The sequence below is a fragment of the Gracilinanus agilis genome, chromosome 1 (genome assembly GCF_016433145.1).
Source record: "Gracilinanus agilis isolate LMUSP501 chromosome 1, AgileGrace, whole genome shotgun sequence".
NCBI classification, from domain to species: Eukaryota; Metazoa; Chordata; class Mammalia; order Didelphimorphia; family Didelphidae; genus Gracilinanus; species Gracilinanus agilis.
Window position 1 is genome coordinate 315,609,240 of NC_058130.1, and position 12,803 is coordinate 315,622,042.

The window sequence follows — 12,803 nt, forward strand, 5'->3', positions numbered from 1 at the left end:
AAAGAAAGAAAGAAAGAAAGAAAGGAAAGAAGGAAGGAAGGAAGAAAGAAAGAAAGAAAGAAAGAAAGAAAGAAAGAAAGAAAAGAAGGAAGGAAGGAAGGAAGGAAGGAAGAGAGAAAGAAGATTTTTGTCAGTTGATAACAAATATTTACTAAAAGCCAATTAAATTATTGGTATGAGTGATACAAAAGAAATAAACATTGCCCGGCCTCAAGAAACTTACATTTGGTCAAGAGAAAAGGAAGCACAAAAATGGTACAAGTCAGATAAAATACCTACCAAGTAAGTAAAGGGTTGCTTTTTTTTAAAAGATGCAGTTCCTGGAAGGAGAAACTAGCTCCTGTGGAGATCAACATGTCTCATATAAGTAGTTGTGCTTAAAAAGCTTCAAAGGTAGCTAGAGATTCTTAGAAAGAGAACTGGTATGTAGTCTAGGTATGAAAATATTTTATACAAAGGTTAGAAAGGTGAAAGATAGAATATTATCTACAAAGGGCAAAGAAACCACTTTGGATCATAGATCATATAAGGGGGAGTAATGTTTACTATATCTGGGAAAGTCGAGTAGAGCCAAATTGTAAGGAACTTCAAAAGCCAAGTTGATCACTTTTTATTTTATCCCAGAGGCAATAGAGAATGCTTCTTGATGATCCTTGAGCCAGGCAGTGATACTGTCATATTTGTGCTTTAAGAATTACATTTTGACAGGGGATTGGAGTGTTGATGTTACTTCTGTTAAAAATATTTAAAATACCCTAAGAAAATTATCAGTCCCCAAATATTGATATTGCATGTCCAAAGATAATCAGATTATGAAAAATATCTGAAAATATGCTCAAAGATTCCCTTTCCTATATTAGAGTAGGGTTGATGGAACAATGTTTAGTGATGATCTAAAATCCTGCCTTTAAGAAGGCACTTATAAGTGAGTTACCTGTCTGCAAAGAGCTCTGTAATCATTTTTAAACTCTCCTTTACAATAACAGGAAGAGAGAAATAGTCTTGTATTTGAGTTGGCACTGCTGAAGGTGTTGTGAACCAGGGGAGAGATCAATAGAGACCTGCAGTGCTTTCCACAGGCAATACATGAATAGCCTGTCCCTTGGTTAACAAAGTGGCTGTTGTTTGCAGACGGCAATCCTGCTGATTTTTCTTGTGGGCTACATACCATGCTTTCTCCAGTGGGATCCACCCTACTTTGGACTGTTACATGCCAGCATGTACTACTGTGGTTTCACCAGAAAACTAAAGCATTGCCACTCATGGTATTTCCCACACCTCTTCTTTGAAGTCAGTAAAGTTGACTCACCTTCCAGGTGTTTATTTAGAATTTGTCACAGTCCAGCTTTCTCATCCTTTCAGCTAAGTCAAACTGAATGATGGACCAGATTTTAATGCCAGTTGAACTCAGACAGAGGGTCTAATTGATTATAATCCTTTCTTGCAATTTGAGGTTAAATACAGAGTAAGTGGATATATGGCATCCTTAGGAAGGATTTGAACCTAGAAGCACCATTTCTTTTATATTCCTTGTAGTTCACCAATCTAAACTCAAACTTTTTGCAGGCGCGAGAGGTCATAGTCCATCCAATATTGGGAAGGAAAGGACGTTAGAGATTCTATAGTCCAAATTCCTCATTTTACATGTAAAGAAATGAGGGCAGGCAAGTCATATGACTCGTTTAAGCATTCTACAGACAGTAAATTGCAGAGTATGTGACCAAAGCTAAGCTCTTTGCTCCATATCAAGCAGTCTTTCACTCCAGAAAGTTACCCTCCCCTGATCGCCTCCTAGAAGATATGTGAACATTTTAGATTCTCATATTTAATGCATTTTTGTTAGAATCTGATCAAGTAATAACTTTAAACTATATCAACTGAAGTAATGTATATAAAGCACTTTTATTATTATCGTCAATGGGAAATTTTGTTCACTGCTTTTTTTCAGGGTAGATAATGTAAATTTTCTTTGGGTCTATTACCAATAAAGAGCACTGTGTAGACTTTTCAAAGTAATCTACAATCTCTATAATTCAAAATCTCTGATGTCTTTTCCTGAAGATCCACTATTAGTTTTAGTTATTTCTGAATGTTTATCTCAGAACTTTAATAGAAATTTACAAGCTATGATGCTAGAAGACTCTCAAAAAAGATTTGGAAATGCATCCTAATGATTGTTTTCATGTTCTTCATCATACTCTCTGGCATTTTTGCTGAAAAACCAGCTTTTGGATGCGGTTTTAATGTAAATAATTTATGAGACCATGCAACAACAACTAGAGGCTCTGCAAACAATAGCTTCACCTGCCTTATGTGGGCACATAAGTCACTCCTGTATATATTTTACACATTGGATATATCACATGTATGCATATATCTACATTTAATTGTGGCATGATATAAATGACATATACAGGGGTTTTTCTAAAGGTATGAACTTATATTTCTGGTAAACACACATATATGCACAGATGGATGTACACATATCTTATCTTTCTACCTATCTATCTAAATATATTTTTCCCCTATATGTTTCAGAATGAGCATAGTTTGGGGAGGTTATGTCTTCACTTCTTAGGGAGAACCAGTGTGAGAATATAGGATTTAACAGAGCCTTCATATATACTGTAAATCCTAGAAATGACCCCAAAAGTCTAACTGTGGAAATACATTTACATAGAAATTATAACAAATGATCATAACTGTGATTTGTGTTTCCTGTACAGGAGAAATGAAAGAAGTGCCTGAATTAGCTCTCCTCCACTCACTGTAGAAGAATCACTCTATAGATGAAACTCAAGCACTGACATAGAAGACATTTCTTTGTTCATGGGAGAAATTTCCATGGAATATATGTAGTTTTAAAATAGTACTTGTTATTTGCTAAATTACTTAAAATAAATCACAAGCCATTATTTATATGTCGTCTCAAGAAGAAAAAAAAGTTCCTCAACCTTATTCTTGTTCCCGCTATAAGAGCTCATTCCAACTGAGAAATGGGACAAAACAGGAAATAGTTCATGGTTTTTTATGTGAAATGGGACTGTAACTGTCACTTCTATTTAGCTTGTAGCTTTTTGGGTTTTGCCAGCCTTTCATCCCTTCCTGATTGGACAGTTCATAACTTTCACAAACATACACAAACTACACACATGGGCATTAGTGAGAGAAAATTACATTAATTATTTATTTAGAGAATCTAAAGCCTTTAAGCATTATTGTGAAAAGTCATATTTTAGCATGTCTATAAGCCTCCCTGGTTCCTCTGATGAGACAAAGCAACTATTCTAGGATAACAAAGTTCTGCCATTGAACCAGGGTTTTGAAAGAGGGAATATATACATTCACACAATACATATAATACACATATACACATTCACACCAAGACTTGTATGTGTATTTATCCAGATATACCCAAATTTGTATGTAAAGATTTACATATATATATATACACCCATATATGTTTAAATGAATTATAAATATATATACTTTACATGGACAGCCATATTGCATTCATGGATCAATTATTTATTTAAAGAAAGTCATACATTAAATGTTATGACCAATTGAAGTGATATTTCATGAAATTTTGAATTTCTTCAGAGTATATTTATCTCTTTCAAATGATGTAAAACAAGGGCCAAGTGATTTAAAAAGTAGGTGTATCAAATGCAGTTCTCAGTGTCAAACCACAAAGGCCCCAACAAAACTTTAATAAGCAGCCTAAAGCAAAATAAAATAATATTAGGAAATGTTTATCAAAATAAATTAAAAAATATAGCAGATAATGTTAATTTGTGGTTTTCTAAGACCAGTGTTGACTTCTTTTGAAATCTGTCACCACCGTACTTGAATATCTGATTTAATATGCAAGTCCTATAAGTATTAAGAAGGGAAATAAGGAATCATCACTACACTGAAATGTTTAACATATTCCTGAAATGATTTGAGATAGAAACTGTTCTTGGAATGCTTTAGAAATATAGACGATGTTTCACTCATGAAGTAGTCTTACTGGTTACCTACTTTTACCTTGATAGTTGGATAGACCTTATTCCTTCTTCTTAAACATCATAACTTAATTTTCTCATTTTTTGGAAAGCATTGGCAAGATTATTTATTTTCTCTGCATTCTATTTTTAAAGTAATTAATTTATTTTTTCAGCTACATGTAGAAACAATTTTTGACAATTGTTTTCTGATATTTTTGGATTCAAATTTTCTCCCTCTCTCCCCTTCCCACCCTAGACGGTAAATAGTCTGATATTGGTTATACCAGTGATTTCATGTAATACATATTTTCATATTGCTCATTCTGTGACTGGAGATACTTTTAAATACTACAAAACACTCATGAAGGAAATAAAGTGAAAGATGGGGTGTTTTAAGACTTTAACAGTTCATCCTTTGACTGTGGATAACATTTTTCATCATGGGTCCCTTGTGGATATCTTGGGAACTTGCTTTGCTGATAATAGTTTAGTGCTTCACAATTGCACTGTGTAATATTTCTGTTACTATATACATTGCTCTCCTGGTTCTACTCACTTCACTTTACATCAATTTGTAAAAGTCTTTCCAGGTGTTCCTGAACTCATCCTGTTCATTTTTTCTTAAGCACAAAAGTATTCCATTATAATCATATACTACAATTTGTTCATCTATTCCCCAAGTGATGGACAATGCTTTGGTTTTCAATTTACTGCTATAAAAAGAGATGCTAAAATATTTTGTTACAGATAGGTGCTTTCCCCTCATCCCTGTTCTTTTTTAAATACAGATCCAGTAGTGGCAATGCTGGGTCAAAAGTCATGCAGAGTTTTATGGCTCTTTGATCCTGGTTCCTTGTTACTTACCAGAATGGATATATCTCTATGTAGTCTAAGCAGTAATATTCTAAACTGCTCCAAGTGAATCAGTTAACATTTTTTAACTGTTAAAAAAGTCATCCACATCTATTTGTGTCTATGACAAATACACAATGAATGTGATAAGATTTTTTTCCACATTATATAAAATATTTTAAGATTTTGGCTAAAAGGCCATAAGACCTATAGAACTTTGTAATGTCTTTTATTAATTTATTTTGCTTAATAGTTTCATATTTCTCTTTTCTCTTATTTCTTATGAATGGATTGTCATAATGATATAAAGGTCATGTTGAGAAAAAATACTATTACAGCATGAATAAAGCTTTGTATCATAGAAAAGAACAAGGTGATTAATGAAAAGCGATATGAAATTTAGATAATTTCAGATTGCATGAATATAGTCTATTTCATAAATTATTTTATTACTTGATTATTTCTTCATTTTTATCAAATTCTTTCCCTATAGAAAATAAGCACTCAAAATGATTTAGATTACATATAATTAAGTTAATGTTAGAAACATATCTTCTAAAAGTTTACATACATATTTTAGCAAGCCAAAGTACCATAAGCAAAAGCTGACAGATTTTCTTGAGAATGGTGGCACTGTTCCATGCAACTGTATTTCTTTGAGGGCCATCACTGATATCCCAGAAGGATCAAGAGAGAGGGAGGCCTATGAGTTTCATTTGTATACAGCTCCCAAAGTTTATCTTTACAGCAGAATCATTGTAGTCCTCGGAGTTTCACAGGTGCACCATAACTTGAACTTGTTTAATTTTCAAAATTGTTTTTTTGTTATTGTTGTTATTGTATTTCATTTAGAGTTTACTGAACAAGGGAGAAAAAGAAGAAAGAAAAAAGTCAAAGATGAAAAAAATGCACATTTTTCTGACTGGAACTTGTTTTTAAAATCTAAACTATTGGAAAGTAGCATAGGTAAGTAAATTCATATCTGTCGCCTACAACATTGATATCTTTGGAAATCTAAATTATCTTATTTTAGAGTGTAAGCTTCTTAAGAGTAAAGTCACTTTTATTCTTTTCTCTTATCAATCTGAGTGCTCTTTTTTAAATGGCATTTACTGAATTCTCTTTTAGATGACACTCTATAATGATGTTTTCCTCAAGATTCCCTCCACGGCCCTCTTCTCTTCTCCCTCTATATACTTCTTCTCTTGGAAATCTCATCAACTCTTATGTATTTATTTCATATCTCTATGCTGATGATTCTCAAATCTACCCCCTTTCCCCCAACCTCTCTGCTGACCTTTAATCTCACATCCCCAACTGCTTTTCAAGTATCTCAAATCAGATGCCCAAAAGAATCATAAACTTGATATGCCCAAAACAGAAATCATTATTTCTCCCTATAAACTGCTTCCTTCTTCCCTATTGCTGAAGAGGGCAATGCCATTTTCCCAATCCCTCAGCTCTCAATCTAGGAATCATCTTGTACTCCCCACTATCTCTTACCTTTCTCTCCCAGCTCCTTCATCCAGTGTGTTACCACAAGGCCTGTCCATTTTACTTTGCAATCTTCTTCAAATACACTCCATATTCTACTCTGACACCATCACCACTTGAGTACAAGTAAGTCCTTGTCACCTCATGACTGGAATTATTGCAATATCCTGCTGGAAGGTCTACCTGCTTCAAATCTCTCCCCACTCCAATTCATCCTCCATTCAATTAGTAAAGAGATTTCCCTAAAGCTCATGTCTGATCTTGTCATTCCCTTACTCAGTAAATTTGTATCTCTGTTGCTTCTAGTATTAAATATGAAATATAAATACAAAATATTTTGTTTTTTATTCAAAACCTTTCAAAATCTAGACCAAATAAGGCAGACAACCTCACCCAAAAGCTCCTGGCCCTTGTACAAAACCTCAATTCAGGAACAAGAGCATAAGAGATGAATACATCAAATAAAAAAGCTTAACAACATCAACAATTTTTGTACTTCCAGATATTGCTCCAAAGAAGTAGCTTCATAACAACAGCAGATTTCAAGGAAAAAAGTATGTATTCCCTAAGACCCAAAGTGAATAGTTGAAAGAAGTGAAGCAAGATATAAAACATGAAATAAAATCTCTGGAGGAAAAAAAGCCTTGAAGAACACATAGCCTATATCAGAGTGGAAGACCAAATGCAAGCAACAGATCCCTTGAAAACTAGAATCGACGAAACAGAAATCAATGACTCCATGAAAAAGCAAGAAATAGTAGAAGAAAGCCAAAACCAGAGGGAAAAGAAAATGTAAGATATTTGATACATAGAGAGAGAGAGAGAGAGAGAGAGAGAGAGAGAGAGAGAGAGAGAGAGAGAGAGAGANGAGAGAGAGAGAGAGAGAGAGAGAGAGAGAGAGAGAGAGAGAGAGAGCTAGATAGACAGAGAGAGAGCTAGATAGACAGAGAGAGAGCTAGATAGAGAGATAAATACCTGTTTTCCCCTGATATATGTTATAATATATTTCTCAGGTGGGAAACAGGTCAGAGAAAGATAATTTGAGAATCATTAAAATAAAATAAAAAAGAATCATTACAATTTTTCTAATTTGTCTTTTACAAAAAATTGCCCCCTCTATCATTCCTGCCCTCTCAGTAATCTTCAATCATTCCTTACGTAGGTAAGTAGCACATTAGATATAACTCTGTTCCTAGAATTAAAAATCCAAATCCATAACCAGACATTTATTAACTATGTGACCATGGACAAATCATTTAAACTCTGTATACTTTAATTCCTCAACTACAAAATGGGGATAATAATAGCATTTACCTCACAGCATTGTTGTAGGAATCAAATGAGATATTTGTAAAATGCTTAGCATAGTGCCTGACACATAGTAGGTGCTTAATGAATGTTTGTTCCTTCTTCCTTCCTTTGGTCTACTTCCCTAATTTTTATTAACATTCTCATATCTTCTCCGGTCTCAAAAAAACCTCTCCATTTATTCCATTCATCTTCATTTGCTATTTTCTCACATCTCTTCTCTTGATGGTGACCAAACTTCTTGAGAACATGATCTACAATAGATTCTTCTTTCTTTTCACTATCTTTTTAATTCTCTATATTCTGCATTATGAACCAAACAAAACTGTTTTCTCCAAAGCCACCAATGAGTTATTTGCCAAATTGAATGCCTTTTTTTTCCTATTCTTCCTGCCTTTTTGGTAGCCTGACATTATCAATCACTTTCTTACCCTCTTTTCTCTAGTTTCCTGTGAAACTATCCTGGTTCTTCTACTGACCTCATCAATACTTTTCAGCCTCTCATGTTCCCTGGATATTGTCTGAGTTATGGTCACTAATGTTGGGTGTCCCCTACCCCAACCCGTGCTCTATCCTTGCCCTCTTTTCCTTTACCTCTCTACTATTTCTTTCAATGGTTTCTTAAATTCCTCTGATTTTACTTCTCTGTGCTGATGAATCCCAAATCTACTTCTCCAGATCTTACCCTCTCTGCTGACTTCCTGACTTACATTTCCAGGTGCCTATCGGACATCTCAAACCGAATGTTCTGTAGGCATCTTCAACTGTAGTATCTCAACATTTCCAAAACTGAACTCAATATCTTCCCCCTGAAAATCCCCCCCAATCCTAAATTCCCTATGTTAAGGGCACCACCATTTTCCCATTTACTTAAACTCATCATTGAGGGAGCATCCTCAACTCCTCACTCTCTCCTTCCCCATAATCTATCTGTTGCCAAGTTCTGTAAATACTACCCGGGCTCACCCAACCTCTTCTCATCTGATATTGCCATCACCCTTCTGCAGGACCTCATAACCTCATACCTAGACTATTGCAATTGAGTACTAATAAGTTTTCTTATCTACTCCAATCCATCCTCCACTCAGCTGTCAAGTTAATCTTCCTAAATCACAGGATAACACCATGTCACATACACACTCTCTTCATATTTAATAAACTTCTTTGTCTCCCTATCATCTCCGGGATTGTATATAAAATCCTTTTTTTTGTCATTTAAAAACTTGACCCTCTCCTATTTTTCCAGTATTCTTCCACCTTACTTATCTCATCTCCCATATCCTCTGCAATCCAGTGACAGTAGCTTCCTTGCTGTTCTCTCAACAAGACACTCCATCTCCATTATGTGGGTATTATCACTGGCTCTTCCTCATCACTGGAATAATCTCTCTTATCTTCACCTTTTGACTTCTCTCAGATCTTTCAACTTCAAGTTAAAACCCCATCTTCTACATTAGCCAGTTCTGATTGAACTTAATGCCTCCATTCAGCTGATTATCTACAATTTGTCCTGCATATATATTGTTTATGCACGGTTATTTTCATGTTCTCTTTCATTTGTTTTTGAGATCCTTGAGAGGAGAGACTATTTTTTACTTTTCTTTATATAAGTAGTACTAAGTTAAGTCATAGTGCCTGGTACCTAGTACATGTTTAATAAATGTTTATTGACTAACTGACTGGATTCCTTGAATAATATTGCTGGAAAACATAAACCAGAACCTAGATATTTCAAGAAAGTATTTATATTTCAAGAATTTTTATTTTAAAAAATCATTAATGAAAACTATATGGATCTATTTGTATCAGAGCAAAATAAATAGATGTAGAACATATTAATCACCTAAAAAGAACCCCAACTAGAAATACTCAAGGAATACTAAGTTAAAAGAGAAAGTTCCAGTGTCAAATTAAAAGATATTGTAAATATCCAGAAATAAGTTCATATCAAGGAACAAAAATCAGGTTGACACAAAACCTGATAGACTCTACTATATAAAAAAGGATATCTTGGAATGCAATATTCCAAAAGTCAAAAGAGACAAGTTTTTAACCAAGAATAACTTACCTACAAAGCCATGTGTGATCCTAAAGGGGAAAAATGGATTCAAATAAAGTAGAAAATGTTCAAGAATTCTGGAGGATTCAGAGCAGGTACTTCAAAACATAGACAGAAAGATCAGGAAAAAAACTAGAAAGGTAAATTTATTTGAACGATCAGAAAGACTTGCATGGCGATATGACACTGAAATTGGAAAAGGTGGAGAAGAAAAAAATGTTTAGAACCTTAATGTCTTCAAAAGGCATTGAGGGAGTTAAATAAGAAAAACAAAAACAAAAAACAGATTGCTTCTGTTCTGAAGTCTTGAAGAGAGTAAGAAAAGAAGGGAATAAAAAAGTAAAAAAGAATAAACTAATGTAGAATCAAGGGAGGAAGGGTAAAGATGAATATTTGTTACAACTGGAGTGCATGAGAAGAAAGGAAGATGTTCTTGGAGGAAGGAGTGGGAGAACTCAATATTAGGTGAATTTCACAATTATTTGAATTTGAAAAAAGGAAGGCTGAACGTAGAAAATTAGACACACAGCGTTCATTATAGAAATACATCAAACTCAACAAGAAAGTACCATTATTACCATGCAACTCATTCCAATTTCTTTCATAAATTTATCTAACTTGTTTTCCCTCAACCATTTTGTTTGTATTTCAGTGCTTCTGCTTTGCTCATATCTTTTAATAATAAATACTTGAGAGTCCTCTATTCCCTTTACAATTCCAATAGAGAAAGAAGTATGGATGGGGATGAAGATGATTGTATGAAAATGGAAGGTAACATTGGAAAGATTATAATCACAAGCAAAACAAACTTACTGATACTGAAAGAAGAAATTAAAGTTGCTGGTGCAGTGGGGGTGAAATTAGGATCTAAGAGAATACCTTAGCTTGCCCTTAGGACAGTTAGAGAATTGGGGGGGGGGAGATTGTGGTACCAGAATACAATGTAATGGCACAAACCTCAATTAAGTAATAAGGAAAGATAATTTCAGAATCCTAGGTAATGTGAATTGACTCAGAGTAAAGTGAGCAGAACAAGGAGAATGATTTATAAAGGGACAACAACATTGTAAAGAAAAGCAAATTTGAATGATCTAAAAATTCTGATCAGTGTAATATGTTTCCAGAATACTATATTAAAACATATTTCCAGTCTGTGAACACAAAATGCTGTAAGCAACATACATTTTTGGACATTGCCACCATATAGATGAACTTTATCTCCTTATGCTCCCTTTTAAAAATATTTAATTGGTGCTTTTATGTGGTAAAGAGTTAGCAATATTGATGCTAAAAAAGAGGGTCATTGAAACTCTTTTAAAATATTCATATTAGGATTTCCAGGTTAAGATGGCTGCAGAGTAGAACAGGGCACTTAACTCTCCTCACCACCGACTCATACAGCATACCTCAAGAGGGCAAAAAAACCAAATTCAGATGAAAGAAGGGATCCCACAATAGGGCACAATATCGAAGATCTGTGGAACTTGGGCATTTCCATAGTATAAGGGGGGGAAATAGCTCCCATAAAAACATGAGATGATCAACCCTTCTCCACCCCATCCAGAGTACCAGAGTCAGAGGCTGTGCAACAGAGTTAGAGTGAACAGGGACTCAAAATCTAGCTTCGTGGCAGCTAACTGGGACCACCAGGAGCTTGCCCCTGAGAGCACCAAGATTTGAGATACCAGGAGGCTAGAGAGCACAGGCCTTGGGCAAGGAAGTGGAGCTGAGAAAGGCAGCAGACACTGGAAACAGCTCAGCACACTGAGACTCAGGGGAGTACCTCAGGCAGAGAAGTAAGTGTGGGCCAAATCCCGGTTCTGGACAACTGCCTAGGACCACCTGAGACTTGACCCTGAGAATAGCTAGATTAGATACCCCAGTAGACTAGGGAGTGCAGACCTTGGGAGCAAGAGTGAAGCTGAGAGGGGCCATAGATAGCAGAAGCCTAGCAGGCAGTGGAAGGCAAGAGACTAACAAAGTAGCCTCAGGCAAAAACTGCTCCTTAGCTCTATACATTGAGAGTTTGCCTGCCTCACTAAGACTGTTAGCTGAGAAAGAAAAACCAGCACAATGATAACGAGCAAGGCCCAAGAAATAACCACCAAAAAGATCAAGAAAAAAATTTCTAACACTTGATAACTTTTGCACAGAAAAAACCCGAAAACAGAGGAGGGCAAACAATTAAAGACATCCAAACCTTCCCAAGAAAGTGAAAATTGGTCAAAAGCTCTTTAAGAGTTCAAATCTGAGATCATGAGAAAGATGGAAGAGATCTGGCAAGAAAAGTGGAAATAGTTTAAAAAGAAAATAAACGTTTAAAAGGCAGAATTTTGCAATTGGAAATTGAGGTTCAGAAATCAAATTAAATGATAAGCAAATTGAAGATCAGAAATGACCAGCTGGAAGCCATGAAGAGCCAGATAGGCCAGACTAAAAATTAAAACCGAAAAATTATAGCTGAAAACCAGTCTTTAAAGGCTGGAATTGGGCAAGTAGAAGTCAATGATCTCACAAGACAGTAAGAATTAATAAAGTAAAGTCAAAAGACTAACAAAATAGAAGGGAAATGAAATATCTCAATGAAAAGACGACAGATCAAGAAAACAGATCTAGAAGAGACAACTTGAGAATTATTGGTCTTCCGGAAAAATCAGAGACAAATAGAAATCTAGATATCATACTACAAGAAATGATCCAAGAAAACTGGCCCCAATGAACTGATTTAAAACCAACTACTGATTTAAAAAGAAATAGTGTAAGAAGAAGAGGTAGAACTAGGAGAGGATACCAAAATGGGGAATACACAGCTGATAATTATAACTCTGAATGTGAATGGGATGAAATTGCCCATAAAACAGAAGGAAATAGCAGAGTGGATCAGAAAACAAAATCCTACCATTTGTTGTCTACAAGAAATGCACATGAGGCAGGTGGACTTACCCAGGGTTAAGGTCAATAACTGAAGCAAACTCTTTTGGGTTTCATCTGAGAAAAAGAAGGCAATAGTGGCAATCATGATTTCTGACAAAGCCAAAGTAAAAATAGATCTGATTAAAAGATATAGGGAAGGTAATTACATACTGATAAAAGGCAGT